Source organism: Talpa occidentalis, unplaced genomic scaffold, assembly GCF_014898055.3.
Source record: "Talpa occidentalis isolate TD23 unplaced genomic scaffold, MPIMG_talOcc4v2.1 talOcc4.3, whole genome shotgun sequence".
NCBI lineage: Eukaryota > Metazoa > Chordata > Mammalia > Eulipotyphla > Talpidae > Talpa > Talpa occidentalis.
This window is the reverse complement of record NW_023603184.1, coordinates 70,984,684-71,000,735: the sequence shown is the minus strand read 5'-3', so window position 1 is coordinate 71,000,735 and position 16,052 is coordinate 70,984,684. Positions and strand designations below refer to the sequence as shown.

The 16,052-nt window shown below is 40.4% G+C and overlaps 1 protein-coding gene across 12 annotated transcripts in view; it reads left to right on the top strand.

Annotated features, from left to right (window-relative positions):
- The window catches only part of NCKAP5 (NCK associated protein 5), a 1,249,968-nt gene that overhangs the window by 72,110 nt on the left and 1,161,806 nt on the right, over window positions 1-16,052 (top strand). For 10 of the 12 annotated variants that reach the window (XM_054699644.1, XM_054699660.1, XM_054699656.1 and 7 more), the window contains exon 2: window positions 10,708-10,865. The exons of the other annotated variants lie outside the window; for them this stretch is intronic. The gene's annotated coding sequence lies outside the window, so the exon portion shown is untranslated. The remainder of the gene's footprint in view (window positions 1-10,707; window positions 10,866-16,052) is intronic. 12 annotated transcript variants of the gene reach the window in all.

The following is a 16,052-nucleotide window of genomic DNA, read 5'->3' as shown; positions in this document are numbered from 1 at the left end:
GGCTGGTCAAGAGCACAGCAAGGGAGATGAAGGACCTGGGTGAGGTGTCAGGGAAGTATCATAAGACCAGGAAGGAGTTAAACATCTTTGAAAGGAAGAATTGATGGTCTTAGATGTCCTCCTTGTTCTCATATCAGTGTCATGTGGTGCAGCTGGGATGCCTGGTCATTCCCCTCATGGAGAGGCATGGTGCTGTCTCATTGTCGTGCCCTGCCCTCCCACTTCCAGTGGAGAAGCAATAGAAAGATACACGTATTACACACCTCTCATGAAACTGTTGTCTGATTGACAAGCAAGTTGTAGTAGTGCCTATTGGTTGTAAATTTAAAAGAGTGTTACAGGAATAAAAGCAGTGGAGTGCTTTTCAGCTAGTTTTATGATTTTTCATGAAGGATGGGAAGCATTTTTTAGCTCAAAACATACTGAATGTATCTGTCTACACATTTGTACCTATGGCGTATATAGGCTATTTGTGGACATCTTTGAAAGGAAGACTTTATGGTCTTAGATGTCTTGTTCTCACATCAGTGTCATGTGGTGCAGTCGGGATGCCTGGTCACTCAGGGTTGTTAGGGATGTCTTCCCACTCAGATCTACTTGAAAATTTGCGATTTCTTTCTCATTGAATATACTTTCATATTATCCTGTTCAAATATAAAATGTTGACTGCCTTTCTATAGAGATGTATTTAGTTACTTTAAATATTAAAAAAAAAACCAAAAAAAAACATAAACAACCCTTTCATTTTGTTCCATTCCTTAATGTTCATTTCAGGATGCAGAAGATATCCATCTAATTCACTTTTTGTGTCCCTAAGGCAGGAGAACACATATGAAACCAGTTTATAATGGTTTGTGCTAAAAGAGATGGTGGAAGGTAATGGTGGTAGTTGAATGATCAGAGATGTTCAGTCTTTGCTGGGAGAAGTCACTTCACCAGAAATGTCCAAAATCTTCAAGACAAACCACCTGCACTCACTGGGTCTGCTCCCAGTTGTCCAGTATGATGCTAAGATCACATGTTGACTTTCCTTTTAGCTTATTGTCTGCATGATGCTTATGTAAATGTATAAGGTAAAGAATGTTGTTATTATCCAAACAAGAAAGCACTCCAAAATCCTTTAGACATTCCCTGTGAGATATTTTGTATTGTAAGTGACTAGAGTTGACTTTCTTGCTCTCTTTTTTTTTTTTTTTTTTTTTTTTTGTAGTGCAAGTGACTGAATCAGTCTCCATGCCCATGAACCATATCCAAGAGGCATCTACTTCAAAACGGACTAACTCAAATATGTGGCCAACCTCAGGGCTAGATAAGAAGCCAGGCCACAGCCCTCCTCTCCTCCCTATTAAGGTTCTTTTTGTTCTACAGATCCTGCTTGACTTAGATAACGTTACATTTAGGACTGACTTGTATCTTTCATTTTTCCTCCTTTCTGTCTTCCCACAGCATAAATTCCTCCTCTTATCATTTGAACTCACCAATAAAGAGTAACCCATGAAACCCTAAAACCTCCGTCCTTACCCCAATATAAAGCACAAGTCCAGGCCTTCCTCACATCTCTTCTGCCAATACCCTCCACCTCATTTTGTGGCCATTGTAACCCAAGTTTGCTGTGTAATTATCATGTTTTGCAAGTAATATACCTCTCTTTTTCAAAGTTTCCTGATGATTTTTGTTGAAGGGCATCTTATAGTCATAATAGAAACCCTCAGGGCTGGTCCAGTTGTAAATCAATAGACTGAGCTCAACATACAAAACACATTTAGATTTGAACCATTTGACTTGAAGAATTAGAAAGACAGGACAAGAATTTATTTATTACCAGTTCTCATTTAGGTTATTTTGCTTATCCTGTCTATCTAAAATAAGAGCCCACAGTCTGGAGTGGTTTTGATTGGATCCAAATATTTTTCCACATTTTAATGAACTGCAAGGACTTATTCTATCATTCAGATGGGAAAATCTACATGTTCTGTGGACAGTGTGGTGACTGTGTGTACGATAGCTCTCTTGGCTAGAGACAGGCAATGGTGTCATTGTTCCCACATCACTAGCAATAGCCATCCAGCTGCCTACTACTGCTCTGAGCTGACTGGTGTCCAGTCCTGGAATGAAGTCACTATGGGAAGCAAACCTCTGCTTTTTACAACTCAGACCACCCTAGGAAACTGGCCTTTGTTGGAGAGAATTATAGTTAATATATGCTGAGAACTTAACATGCACCAGGCAGTGTTCTAAGCAGTGTTCTAGAAGATCCAGGACCTGGCCAACCACGGGCAAGGCCAGGACTACTCACAAGAGATGTTATCTGTAGAGAAACTGTTTGAGCATCATCCCAAGTGGGGATTGCAGGCTGGCTGTAGGGCCTGTGTTCTTACCACTCCCTTGTGTTGTTGTTTTCATAGTGTCCCACACAGAGAAGATGAGTAATAAGTATGTGGAATGGAAATACTTTGTTCTCTAACTGCTCCCTTGTAGGGGATCCATATTTTGGCCTTCTTCTCCTCCTCGTGCTATCTAGAAAAATGTCCAGAGCATGGCTGTGCCCTTGGGATGGATCCAGCACTCACTCATCTTCATCCAACCTCTCCCCCAACCAACCTGTTGCTTCACATATCAATGCAGACAATAGTTCTTTTTTTGTTCCCTCTTAAATTGTTCTACACATGTAATGGCTTCCCTGAAGGCATTGAGAATCTGTGGTTCTCAAGAGGTAGTCCAGGTTGGGCCCGGCCTAGGACCTGCTCTCATCCTTTCTCAGCAGCCTTGGCTGCATTGTCATTATGGACAACTTGTGTGAAGAGTTTATCCTTACCAAAGCCCCAACACCTGCCCTTGCTGGCCTAAACTAAGAGCTGCTCAAAGTGAGGGATGGGCAACAGGAGTACATTTGCTCTATGACCTCCCACTCGGGACCTGTCAAACAGACTCCACTTACCTGGCATTGTCCATTGGGATCCTGGTGTTTTATAGACACAAAAGTGCACCTAATGATATTTCTCCCTCTTAGCCCCAATCACTAAGTTTTCTTTCTCATTGTTATCTCCTTCTGAAGTCTTTTCCATCCTCTCTAGAGAAATTATAGCTCTCACCTCTGGGTCCCGAACAGGGCATTTATTTCTTTCCTACCACATTTGTAGCATTGGTTTAGACTGTGAGCAACTGGAGGGCTTGTCTTTTTGCATCGTTGACTCTTATGAAAGTACAGGATGCATTGTAGGCACTCTTCAAACTCTCAATAGTTGAAAACAAAAGCAAATATCAGGAGGACCACATAGCACAGCAGATGTAGCATAGGCTGACTTTGGAGTATTCAGACCTGTGTGGAAGTTTCAGTTTTGTCATTTGATAATTGTGTAACCTTGTGTGGGGAATTACTTGCCCTAGTTCACTCTAGGTTTTCATATTCGCAAAATGGATAAAGTAGTATTTTCTCATAAGGCTATTGTGGTATTAAGATAATATATAAAGCTCCTGTCACCTGATAGTAGTACATTTAATTATTACATATAGTACATATTATATAATATATACTGTGTGTGTAACACATATAAGCTATACATGTATAATAGATGTATGTCTATATAATACTTATTATATAACAATACAGGTTGAAACATATAAGAGAATATACATAATGTTCCTGGCATACTGTAGGCACTGAAACAATGGTATATATTAGCATTAGATGAGAGGTAGACCCAATATACTTCTGCTCTGTGACTCTGCTAGCTTAGATGAGAGGTGGATAGGAAGAAGATCAGCACAGAAAGAGGAGTCTTGGACCCTTATCTTTCAGGGTTTCACTCGATATCATCTTTTAGACTGAGATATTGAGGAAAGGTAAAGCAAGAGACTCTAAGGAATAGATGTATCCCATCTAGAGGGACAGAGGAAGACAGTGGAAAGAGACAAGAAGACAGAACAGACACTTCATTGCCTGTCTGGTTTTTGTTTCATTTCTGGGACTGTTTTTACTGGCATTACTCCACTGAAACCACCCCTTCTATCTGTATCCATTAGCTGTTCTGTAACCCATAAAAAGTAGAGGTGATCACAGTAAAACTTGAAGAGGCCTGTGCTGGAAACTGTGACATCATCGATCTGTGCTTAATAGGTCTTTGGTAATACCATATCATGATATGTCAGGGCTGTTAAAAAGCACTGCTTGCTCAGTTCTCCTTTAAGTTGACTTTTGAATTTTGATTGCTTGTCTTTTGTATGGCTAACTTCCTTTTGGTGCTGTGGAAGATACACTACTTAGAGTGATAGCTATTATGAATTCTGGGATTTCTAGTGTCGTGTCCAGTTCTTCTCCCCCTTCCAGACATATGGAAGACAGATCACTCAAAATTGGGCAGGGCCTCTTCCCAAGTTCTGGGTCATTTGGAAACAGAGGCAATGAAAAGCCCACAAAAATCTGTCTGTCTTTCCTGGGGCATGTGATCCTACAAGAGGCTTTGTTTTAGTGAAAGAGATGCAAGATTAAAAGAACCTGATTCTCTTGAGCTTCAGCTTGAGGAAAGCTGATTTACAAAGGCACCTGCATTATCCAAAATCCATTTTTACAATAAGCCAATGATATTTGCAGTTGTTTCTTGAGATAACCTTACTTATTTGCATACAAAACCAATGAGGAAACACTACAACTCTTTTCATACTTTTCCATCATCACTAGGTTCCACATGACACTCTGCCCATGCTTTTAGTATGGTAGCCCATGCACATCATTTATAATTTTCGTTCTGACCTGGAGCCTTGTTTCCTCCTGTTCCCCTCTATAACCCAATCAATACAGTTGGAAATGGGACCTAGATGTCATCCAGGTTAGAACAAACATACCCCCATCCAGTTAAAAACTGTATATCCTTTATTCTTGGTGAGGAAACCAGCTGCTCTGTAAACAGAACAGGATCTTGGTTGGAATGGTGCCCTTATTTATAAGTCTGGTGAAATACGGAGCCAATAATTAACTACATTGAAAGTATATAATTTCTATTATTTTTTGTTTGTTTGGCCTTAGACAAAAGGAGGTAACACAGGGTAGATATCTAGATCAGGGATTGTGAAATTGGGTTTCTGGGGAGAGCTCGATTGGGAAGAGCTGTGGTTGAATGTAGTCCTGTCTGTCCTACCAGGGTCATAACTCTGCTAGGCCTTGCTACTGTTTTGTTTGATGAAAATGGGGACTTTTTGCTTAAGAAACACAATGTTTACCATGCAACATGGCAGTCCTCTGTTTATGCCTCAGTTTCCCCATTGTGAAATGGGGCTAATATATACTTACCAGGACTTTGGAAAAGATGCAATGCTTTATGTTTCCTATATATAGTTTTATGTTTCCATTTTTTGCCATGATAGATACAATTTCTGAAAACAAAACAAAACAAAACAATGAAGACTTCAAAGGAACGCAAGATTGGAGTCACAGCTGAAATCAAGATTCTGACTGATGAAACTCTCAGGGATATATTAGAACAGACTAGACCAGAAGTCAGCAAAAATACTTCCAAGGCTTTTTTCGACCACAGATGCAGATCTGACCTCTTGGTTTTCTTCTGTAATAAAGTTTCATTCATCTCACATAATGTTTCTGGCTGTTTCCACAGTACAACTGCAGAGTTGAGTAGTTATGATAGAAATATATGGACTGCAAAATCTAGTATATGTGTTTGGTCTTTCATAGCAAAGACTAGCTCACTAGTCCACAACTGTGAGTACACATCTCAGAATCACCTTGTCTACTTACAAATACAGATTTCTGGGCCCTACTGGACACTGAGAGTTGCTGACTCAGTAGATCTGGAATCTGAATTTCTATCAGGTCCCACCCAGGTGACAGTGATGTTGGTGTGGGGACTGATGTGGTTTTTGGAGTTAGTGCGGGGTCCTTGAGTTCACTCTGGGGAAGGATTCACCAGAGGTTCCCTTTCAGCAGCACACAGCTAGTTTCCTGGCGAGTTTCTCCACAAGACAGAGAAGGTAGTTATATTTAAAGGGCAGGATTATTAGGGAAAGGGACAGAAAAGTAAAGTACACTTGCATAGACGCAAGCGGGCAGGAAGAGCTGCCTCACAAGGGGCAGGTTTGCTGAGAGAGGCCTGCATGGTTGCAGGCGGATGGCCTTGAGGAGAGCTGCCTCCGATGAGGGAGGTCAGTGAAGAGAAGCCCTGGCATGGTGCAGGTCACAGGCAGGCAGGAAGCTGCTGCCCTGCGGAGGGAGAGAGTTGGTAAAAAGAAGCGCCTGCATAGGCACAGGTGGACAGACGGTTTGCTCCCCAAGCCTGTGCAGAGACTGAACTGATATAGTCGAGGGGCTCACTCCTTGTGAGCCTTGGTTAGTTGCTGATTTGGGATAACTATGCAGAATCTGAAAGAGATCTAAGATTCCACAATGGGCTCAATCTCCATATCTTTACCTTTGGGGTCTGTTGGGCTCAATCTCCTTATCTTTACCCTTGGGCCTGTGCTCTAGACACTCCCTACAGCAGTCTGATACCTGCTTGGATCTTATGCTTTGTTATTAGGCGTTGGGCCTAAGGATCTTGGTTTCCATAGCTGTGTCAATGGCTATGCTAATCTCTTCTACCCCCACCTCCTCTGTGAGCCAGGTTTCTGGTCATGTGGGGCCTCATTTGCAGTTTTTTCTATTCCTGTCCTCCATCAGGGACTACATTTTCAGAACTATAGGATTAGGGATTATAGTTGGAAGATGCACTGATGAGATGAATTCTAATAGGCACCAGCTCTGCCTAGGCTGATTGCCAACTTCTAGAACAGAGTACAGGGAAAAGATTTTCCAGGTACTTCTTTTTATGTGACTCTTTGGCTCTATTTTTTTTTTTAAAAAAGGGTATCACAGAGCTACCCAGAACCAAAGTACTGGTGCTGTTGTCACTGAGTTCACATTGTACACAAATTAGGGAACTCTAAAAAAGGCTGGCTGTAAAACAATCTCTCTCCTTGTTTGTGTGTGGGAATCCAGTAAATGTGCAGTGCCCACAGCAAAGTGCTCTGTAAGTACAGTCCTTACTGGTACCAACTTGTAGCTTGGCAATTACTGAATTCTAGGTGAACACATCATAGTTTAGCCAATATCACTCCTTTCTGGTGGGTGTTAACCAGTGAGTTCTGGGAACTAGTCTTGAGAGATGAAGCTAAGTTATGATGGACAGGCTTTTCTTTTTTGTAATTTACCCATTTTCCTTCTCATATCCTTTTTGGGACATTAATTGATTGGTGTAGGGTTTGTTATAGAAGAAGCCACTGGCATTAAAAGGAAAGGCGGGAGTGGAATAGTCAGACCTGGGAGAGTGAATAGAATGGAGCTTACCTCCGACAGCTGGTTTTTAAAATTCAGCTGAAGAAAGAAGGCTGGAGTCTTCTTATCTGTGAGCTTCAGGATATGGAATGTTTTAATGAATGAGATGCTGCTTTTGTGATTTGCTCATGGAAATTCTTTTCATAGCCACACAACTAGGAAGATGAAAAAAAGAAGTTTCTGATCCTACTCTCCCATACAAATCAGATTTGGTGCTTTTTCATGCTGGCCTTGGAGCCTTTGGGAGGATGCTCTTGAGGGGCTGACAGGAAGGCTGGAATTCACCAATAGTCACCGTTTCTCCACAGCACCCCATCCCACTCCCCCAAGATGCTGCCCGCCTTTTCATCTCTGCAATGTGGGGGCCTCCAGACTTATGGAAAATACCACTGCTCTGTGGTCTGTCCTGGGGATCACTGTTGCAACATATTTCTGATTGAAATTGACTTAGTCACGCTGGTCATATAAGAAACATGATGGCAGTTAGGAGCCAGGCTGACCAGTTGCCCAAAGATTGAGAAATCAGGGATGAAGTTTTGAAATCAAAACTTTCAATCACTCCTTTTTCAACCCGGCCAAAGCACACTTTTTGCATTGGGTCTCCTTTCTTCCCATGGGGCCTGGGAGGACTCAGAAGAAGGTGAAGACACTGGATAAGCTAAGATCTGGCTCCTCCTTTGTCTTCTGGAGGATTCCTGCTTATCCTGCGAGATTCAGTTTTAGGATCATCTTCCCTATCTTGTCTGAGGAGCCCTTCCTGGCCTCCCTGTTTGGGCTGGTTCCTTCCATTTTTGAGCTTCTAGAGTACACCTTGATCACAGCACTTTTCATGTTGCTCAAGTTATCTGGTTATTTGTCTGTTTTTGTTTTTTTAACCATATGCCCCTTTACATATTTTAAGACACTTTATCTTAACTTTCTGAGTGTTTACCAAATACTAACCCAATTTAATCTCTATTTCTTATTAGTCCTGTTTTTTCAGATTTATTGATATATAATTGACATATAACATCTAATTTTGGAAAATGTTATTAAAATTATGTTTATTGATACAATGTTGATTTATAGCACTTTATGTTTCAGGTATATAGGTCCACACCTCTACAGATGTGTGTTATAACCACCACTACCAAAGTCCCAGTAAACTTCTACCATACCCCACCGAGCCCCATCCCCCTCCCCACCCCTGCCTTCTGGTAAGATGCACAACACAATGTCTTGACTCACATATCTATCACAAAATGATTACAAAAAGTTCGTTTGCATCTCCATAACCTTTCAATAATTACCTTTTAAATTAACTTTTTAAAATATTAAGAATATTTAAGATCTACTCATACAGCAAAATACAGTTTTGCAAACTGTGGTCCCCATGCTGTATATTAGATTTTCAGAACCTGTTCATCTTCTAACTGGAAGTTTAGACTTTTCCATCAGCTTCTCCCCATTGTCTCCACTACTCCCTCCCCCACCTCAGCCTTTGTTAACTAACTTTCTACTCTCTGTTTCTATGAGCGTGGATTTTTTAGATTCTATATATAAATGAGATTTTATGGTTTTGTATTTCCCTGTCTTAACTTATTTCACTTAGCATAATAAGCCTTCAAGGTCCTACATGTGATTGCCAATGGTAGAATTTCCTTCTTTTCTTATGTCTGAGTAACATGCCTTTGCATATATGCCACATTTTCTTTATTTATCCACCCATCCATCCTTTGTTGTATGCTTAGGTTGATTCTGCACCTGGGCTATTGTGAACAATGCTGCATTGAACATCAGGGTGCAGATATCATTTCAAGATATAGTGACTTCATTTCCTTCAATTACAGCTCCTGATGAGGGATTGCTGCTTCACATGGTAGTTCTGTTTTTAATTTTTAGAGGTACTTCCATATTGTTTTCCGTAGTGGCTGTACCAATTTACATTTCTACCAGCTGCAAAAGAGGGTTCCTATTTCTCCTGTGGAGCCTCCCTCCCTCAAATCAATAAGACAAGGGGGTCTAATCTTACCACTGTATTCAACAGAGTACTAGAGGTCCTTGCTAGAGCAATTAGTCAAGGTAAATAAATATAAAGCATTTGAAAAAGAAGGGAGGAAGTAAAATTGTCTCTGCAGATGCTCTAATCACATAGAAAATCCACTAACAAGCTGTTAGAACTGATAAATTCAGTAAAGTTGTAGGATATAAAATTGACATAAAAAAATCAGTTACATTTCTATACACTAACAACACAATGTCTAGAGAAGGAATAAACCAATTCCATTTATAATAACATAAAAAGCAATAAAACAGTTAGGAATAATTTAACCTAGGTTGTAAAAGATCTGTGTGCTGACAACTATAAGACTTGGATGAAAGAAATAAAAGAATGCAAACAAATGGAACGATACTGTGTTTATGGATTAGGAGAAATGATATTGTTAAAATATCCACTTTACCCAATGCCATCTACATATTCAAAGCAAACTCTACCAAAACCCCAATGGCATTGTTTCATGCAAATAGAAGAAAACAATTCTAAAATTTATCCGAAATCACAAAAGACCTCAAGTAGCCAAAGTTATCTTGAGAAAGAACAAAGTTGGAGGTATCACACTTCCTGATTTCAAAGTAGTATGGCATTAACATAAAAAAGAGACACACAGCATAATGGAACTGAATTGAGGGCCCAAAAGTAAACCCTAGTATACATAGTCAATAAATATTTGACAAGGGATCCAGGAGTACACAATGGGGAAAGGAAAGTATCTTCAATAAATGGTGTTGGGGAAACTCCACATTCACATGCAGAAGAATTAACTTGGACTCCTATGTTACACCAGGCAAAACATGTACTTCAAGAGGATTAAAAATTTAACTGCAAGATCCAAAACTGTAAGACTGCTAGTGGAAAACTTAGAGAATAATCTCCTTGATTGATCTTGGCAATGGTTTCTTGGCTATGACACCAACACAAGCTAAAAAGAAAAAGAAATCACAAAAAGCAATCAAGTGGGATAACATCAAACTAAAACTTCTGCAAAGTAAAAGAACACAATCAAACAAAAAAGCAACCTACAGAATCAGGGAAAATATGTACAAACCATATATCTGATAAGGGGTTAATATTCAAAATATACAAAGAACTCATACAACTCAACAGAAAAAAAAAACCCACAAATAAGGAAAACCATATAATCTTATTGAAAAGATGGGCAGAGGACATCTGCTAAGGAAGACAAACAAATGACCAACATGTATGTGGAAAGTGACCCAGCATCACTAATTGTCAGGGCAATCAGCTGAGCTGTGCTGACTTGGGGGAGGGGTGACATGGTAAAGTGAAACTGGTCCTCTTATTCTCTTCAATTGTCCAATCTTGGATTTATTTCCCCCTCCAACAGTCTGCTGGGACTTTTCTCCTGGACTCCTGGACTTCAACAAAGGCCTCATTGTCTGTGGGTGATTGTCAAAATTGGTGTTCTTTGAGAAAAAGACAGTAGAGAACTATTTCAACCTGATGATGTCTCTCCTCATTTAATCTTCATAACAACACCGTGAGGTAGGTAATTTTATTGCACCCATTTTATAAGAGAAAACTGACTCAAAACAAAGAGTTCATGAGGTTGCCCATGACCACAGATCTCATACGTGGCAGAACCTGTATTCACGACCAGCTAGCTGCTTTACCTCCAGTCTTAGTCAATGGCTTATGCTGCATTTATATTTTATTCACCATTTATTCCTACTTTCTTACATCAGGCCTGGCACAAGGTAAAACTTTAACAACTAATTCATAAGAGAAAACATGTGGTTAGCTTTTTTGGAAGGGAGAAGAATGAATAATTTTTTTGGACCCAATGCATACGTATTCTACGTAATGGAATCTACACAGTACAATTTTATTATGTTATTTGTCTCTGAACTTATTTTCCTAACCAAAAGTTGTCTGTGCGTGTATGTGAGGTTGTAGTTTATTGTCAAGTGTTTCTCTTGGTGTTATTATGCACTAGTGTACTTTAGCTCTAAAAAGGGAGAGTGATGCTGTTCCCCCCACATTTAAGCAATGAAAACCAGCCCCTGTATTGCACCCCCTCTGCCATGAGCCCTTTAACCTCTCTTGAATGTACTTTACAAAGAGGGTTGTTAATTCATTTGTAGTCTCTTTTCCTGCATTTAATTTGTTTTCTTTTTTTTTTTAATAAATTTTATTTTTATATTCCCCATACAATTGCAACCCCCTTATTTTGACCCCAATCCCTCCCCTCCCCGCTCCCCACCCCCATAGAGTGTCTCTGGTTCGTAGTTTTTTTGTTGATTTTGATTTTCACTTTCTTATAGTTACTCATTTTCCTGGTCCCTTTTTTAAGTTTTCTAGATTCCTGCTATGAGTGAGACCATCCGGTATTTTTCTTTCTCTTTCTGGAATATTTTGCTGAGCATGATCCCTTCCAGCGCCATCCATGTTGCTGCAAATTGCATGTGTTTATCTTTTTTGAATGCTGAGTAATATTCCTTGGTGTATATGTACCACATCTTCTTGATCCAGTCATCTATTTTTGGGCATTTGGGTTGTTTCCAAAGCTTAGCTATTGTAAATAGTGCTGCTATAAACATAAGGGTGCAGGTGCTCTTTGGAATTGATGTTTCTGTGTCCTTTTAATTTGTTTTCTAAGAAACTACCTTAATCTATAATTTCTAACCAAAAAAATAAGGTGTAAACTAAGGGCCTTCACCTGTCTCAATGAAACATGCACAGAGGATCAGGTGGAGCTTCAGAGACTGGCAAGATAGTTGACTAGACCTAGCAGTGTCAGCCACTAGAATGGCTCTGAAGCGTCATATTCTATATGTAGCTCTTCACTCAGGAGAAATCAGAGGGCCTCTTTAACTACCTCCAGGAGCAAAGAAAAGGACCAAGGACAAAAGTATTGGGAGCCAGATTCACTCACTACAGCAACCTGTACAGTGTGAAAAGGGTAGGCGGGAACCCATGATAGGCAGCAGGCTGGGTTTGGATTCCAAAGTCACGAAGGGTGCTATGAGCCTGGTACTCACCGTCCCAAATAAGCCTGGCCCTTATTGGAATTCTGGACATGAGCTCTTTAACTTTTGAGAAAAGAATCATGCAGTGGGGTGTAAAGTCACCAAGGACACTTGTGGAGGATCATGCTTTGGCAAAGTCTAACCTGAGCTGCCTGGTGATCATTAAGTAATAACCCAACACCTTCTCCCCACACAGCCACATTTGCTTCATTGGAGCTCTGCAGTTTTCAGATAAGTACATAACTATTTATTTGCATTTTGTAATAAATAATATTTTTATTAATATCTTTATTATTTGTTCTATAGTCCAAATGATCAAGCAAACCCATAATTCTTAGTAATATATAAGTTAGGATTTCAGGAACACCATTGGGATGATCATATAATATTCCCTTGTCACACTATCACACATATTTAGTTGGATCTATGTTTTTCAGAATGCATTCACAGTATTGAATGCTATGTCATGTATTGTGCTAAGCTGTTTATTTTATTTGACTTAATTGTCAAGAGTCAAAGTAGGAACTACAAGGTTGAAGTTGGAACTAGGAATTAAAATACAGGTGTTAGTGAAAGAACTCATGGACTCCTTTTTGTAGGGTTAGAATTGCTAGGCAAAAACTGCATGCCTACTTAGTATCAAATACTCAGTGAGTGCCTTCAGTAGCACTGATTAAGAAAATGAGAAAAAAAAACCCCATACTTCCTCCATGACTGACTGGGTAGTTGGTTATTCAGTAATAACCTTTGGGTACCACTTAGGACTTATAATCAACTGAAAACATCAATTATTTAAACTACAGTTGTTTATATTTTTCTCACAAAATGTGAAATCTGGATATAGTCAGTCCAGGGCTGGAAGGGCAGCTCCAAGATGTCACCAGCTCTTTCTTTCTTGCTGCTCCATCACTCAGTGCATACTTGTCTCACGGCTACAAGGTGGCTGCCATTCTCCAGCCATTCCATTTTATTTCTGGTGGGAAGAAGAGGACATGAGAAAGGAACATGTCTTCTGAGTCAGCTCCTCTTTGATGGAGTATCCCCAGTATACTTGCCTATGAACTTCCCTTTGTTTCTTATTGCCTGTATTTGTGTCATATCTTCACCACTAAATACAAAGGTGATTGAAAAATGCTGTGTTTTGGGAAAGGGGATGTTCCTGTCATGAATGGAGAGACATGGCAGCATCTTTGGGCACTGTCTACTGTCTACTGCTTCTGTAGTCTCTGGAAATTCTCTGGAAATTCTGGCATGGGAGCAGAGCTGGGGTAGCATAGGTGGACCCACATCTGTCCATGCATTGTGGGTAGAGGGACATTTGGCAGCTCAGAGGCCAGGTCACACATACTGGTAGTGGCAGAAGCTGGAAACAGTATCTTGGTCCTTTCATGGCCTTTCTTCTCTTACCATGCTTCATTCGAGAGCTCAAACTCCAAAACTGATTGCTCACTGAGCATCTGAGTGGATGACTCCAGCACCACTCAAGGTTCTTTCTAGAACCAGATGATCTCCAAGTGACTCGCAGGGCATTTACATCTGTAGGGTTTAAGAATGGAAAATTTCCAGGGATGATTTTTACTCACCACCCTCTTGACTAAAGCAAAATAGGAAAGATCCTTCTAGAGACCATGGAACCACCATCTGTCTCTTCTACAATCATAGACTGTTGTTGGAATATGGGTAGAGGGAAAATTCCTTAAATTGTTAAGTAGATATTTTTTGAATAGACACAAACAAACAAAAAACCCCAACCTGACCCAAGTGTGTACTGATAGAACTTCATTTTTGAGGTGAGGCAGACAGACTTTAATAAAATAATGAATCAGAGTCATAAAAATAAAGTTTTAACCCATCTTTGGGGACGACTCTATCTAGAAACTCTCTCTATAGTCACTAGGGCATTTAATCCATGCAACAAAACTTGGAGGCAGTTGTCACTGCCTTTTTACAACTGAAGAGACTGACTTATATAAAAGGGTGAGTGACTTAACTTGAGTGGCTGAACTGAGTCCGAGCTAGTATTATTAATCCTGTATTATTCCCACTACACGATGCAAACCTCATGATGTACTTTCAGCCTTTTTAGTGCAACTAGAAATAGACTGGGATTGGGAGAATTCAAACGGTCTGGTCAAGTATTCGTTGAGACCGGTAATGGAAATCTGCCTTTTTCCTTGTTTGCAGTTTTCCAGAAGGTGGCGCCAGAGAGCTTAGAATCTGCTGCAGAGCTCGCTAAAGTGAATGAAAGCGGGCCTGCAGCTCGGGCAGTCGGGAGGAATGTCAGGGAGACTGGGCACTAACAACATTAGCCTTTTCATCTGTTCGGGGGTTCTCTGGGGTGTTTCTGAAACCCCTGAGACGTGCAGCTGTTAGAGAATCAAGATGAGGGGAGACACAAGAGATGTTTCAGAGGAGAGTAGACTGTTTAAAGGTGAGACTGGCTTCTGAGGATGGAGAGGTTTGAATAGTGGAAGGAAACAACCACCAACCAGCCTCACTCTGTAAGGATATGGATCTTTTTATGAAATTGCCCAGAGATCTCATCATGCATTACCTAAATATTTTGTCTATAACAAAGGGGAGGATGCATAGGGCCCACAAAAACCGTAAGACAGTGAATGACATCACCTGCAGGTGGTTCTCTGCTTGAGGCAAAACAAGAAAAATAGAGAAGAAACCTTAAAAAAAATCACTTAATTCCAAACCTTTATTTGTTTATTTATTTTGGTCAAATGACATTAAAGTTTGTCCTCTAAAGCTGCTACCAGCAAAATCACAGGTGACCTCTCACCATTAGCCCTCCCTGCCTTTCAGTTGAGAGCAGGGGCCAAATGCAGCTCATAGCAGGGCTGCTGTCAGCCCCAAATTTGGGCTCCTTGTGCTGTCAGGTTGATGTCAGCTTCCTTCCCTTCAGTTTTCTGGAGCCCTTTTAGGTTCAGTTTCCAAATCTGTAAATCAGTGCTTTCACTTGTGGCCTTGAGTCCTTGAGGATTTACCCAGTGGCCCAAAGTGAAGGCTCCCTCCTTCAGGTGCTTGTACTTCTCCCTGTTAAATGCATTTTAAATTTAGCATGGGTGAAAGATTTTAATTTAGAAAATGTGCTTATAAATGTCATCCAAATGATAGTGCCTTGAAGCCATATAAAAAATTTAGAGATCTTCAAGCCATCTCTTTCAGAAACAAACAGATCATTTAAAAAGTATCTCATTATAAGCTGTTGTGGTTTGCTCCAGCAAGTCCATATGTATATAGTTGCATTTAAAGCTCAGAGTTGTATGTCCCTTGCTACTCAGAGAAAGCTATGCCTTTGCTAGTCAAAGTGTGGTCCATGGACCAGCAGCATGAACATCACCTGGGAACTTGTTAGACATGCACCATTTGGGGCCTCATCCCAGACCTACCATATCAGAACCCACATTTTATGAGTCCCCAGCTGTGTTGTATGACTTTAGCGTCTGAGCAATGAAGACCCATGAGACCCTTTTGAAGGTAATTCCATGAGCTAATGGGGAGGACCAGAGAGCTGGGCCCTCCTCCTGCAGTGGGTGTGTTATCATTAGTCACCAGGCGCTGTGTTTTCTGCCTGGTTGTCCCATTTGAGGATAAAAGAGAGGCTGGGTAGTGCGGATAACTACATTTCACTGGATAATAACAGGCAGGGGTTACATATTTTTTTCATTTTAGGGCAAAAAGTTTGGACTAG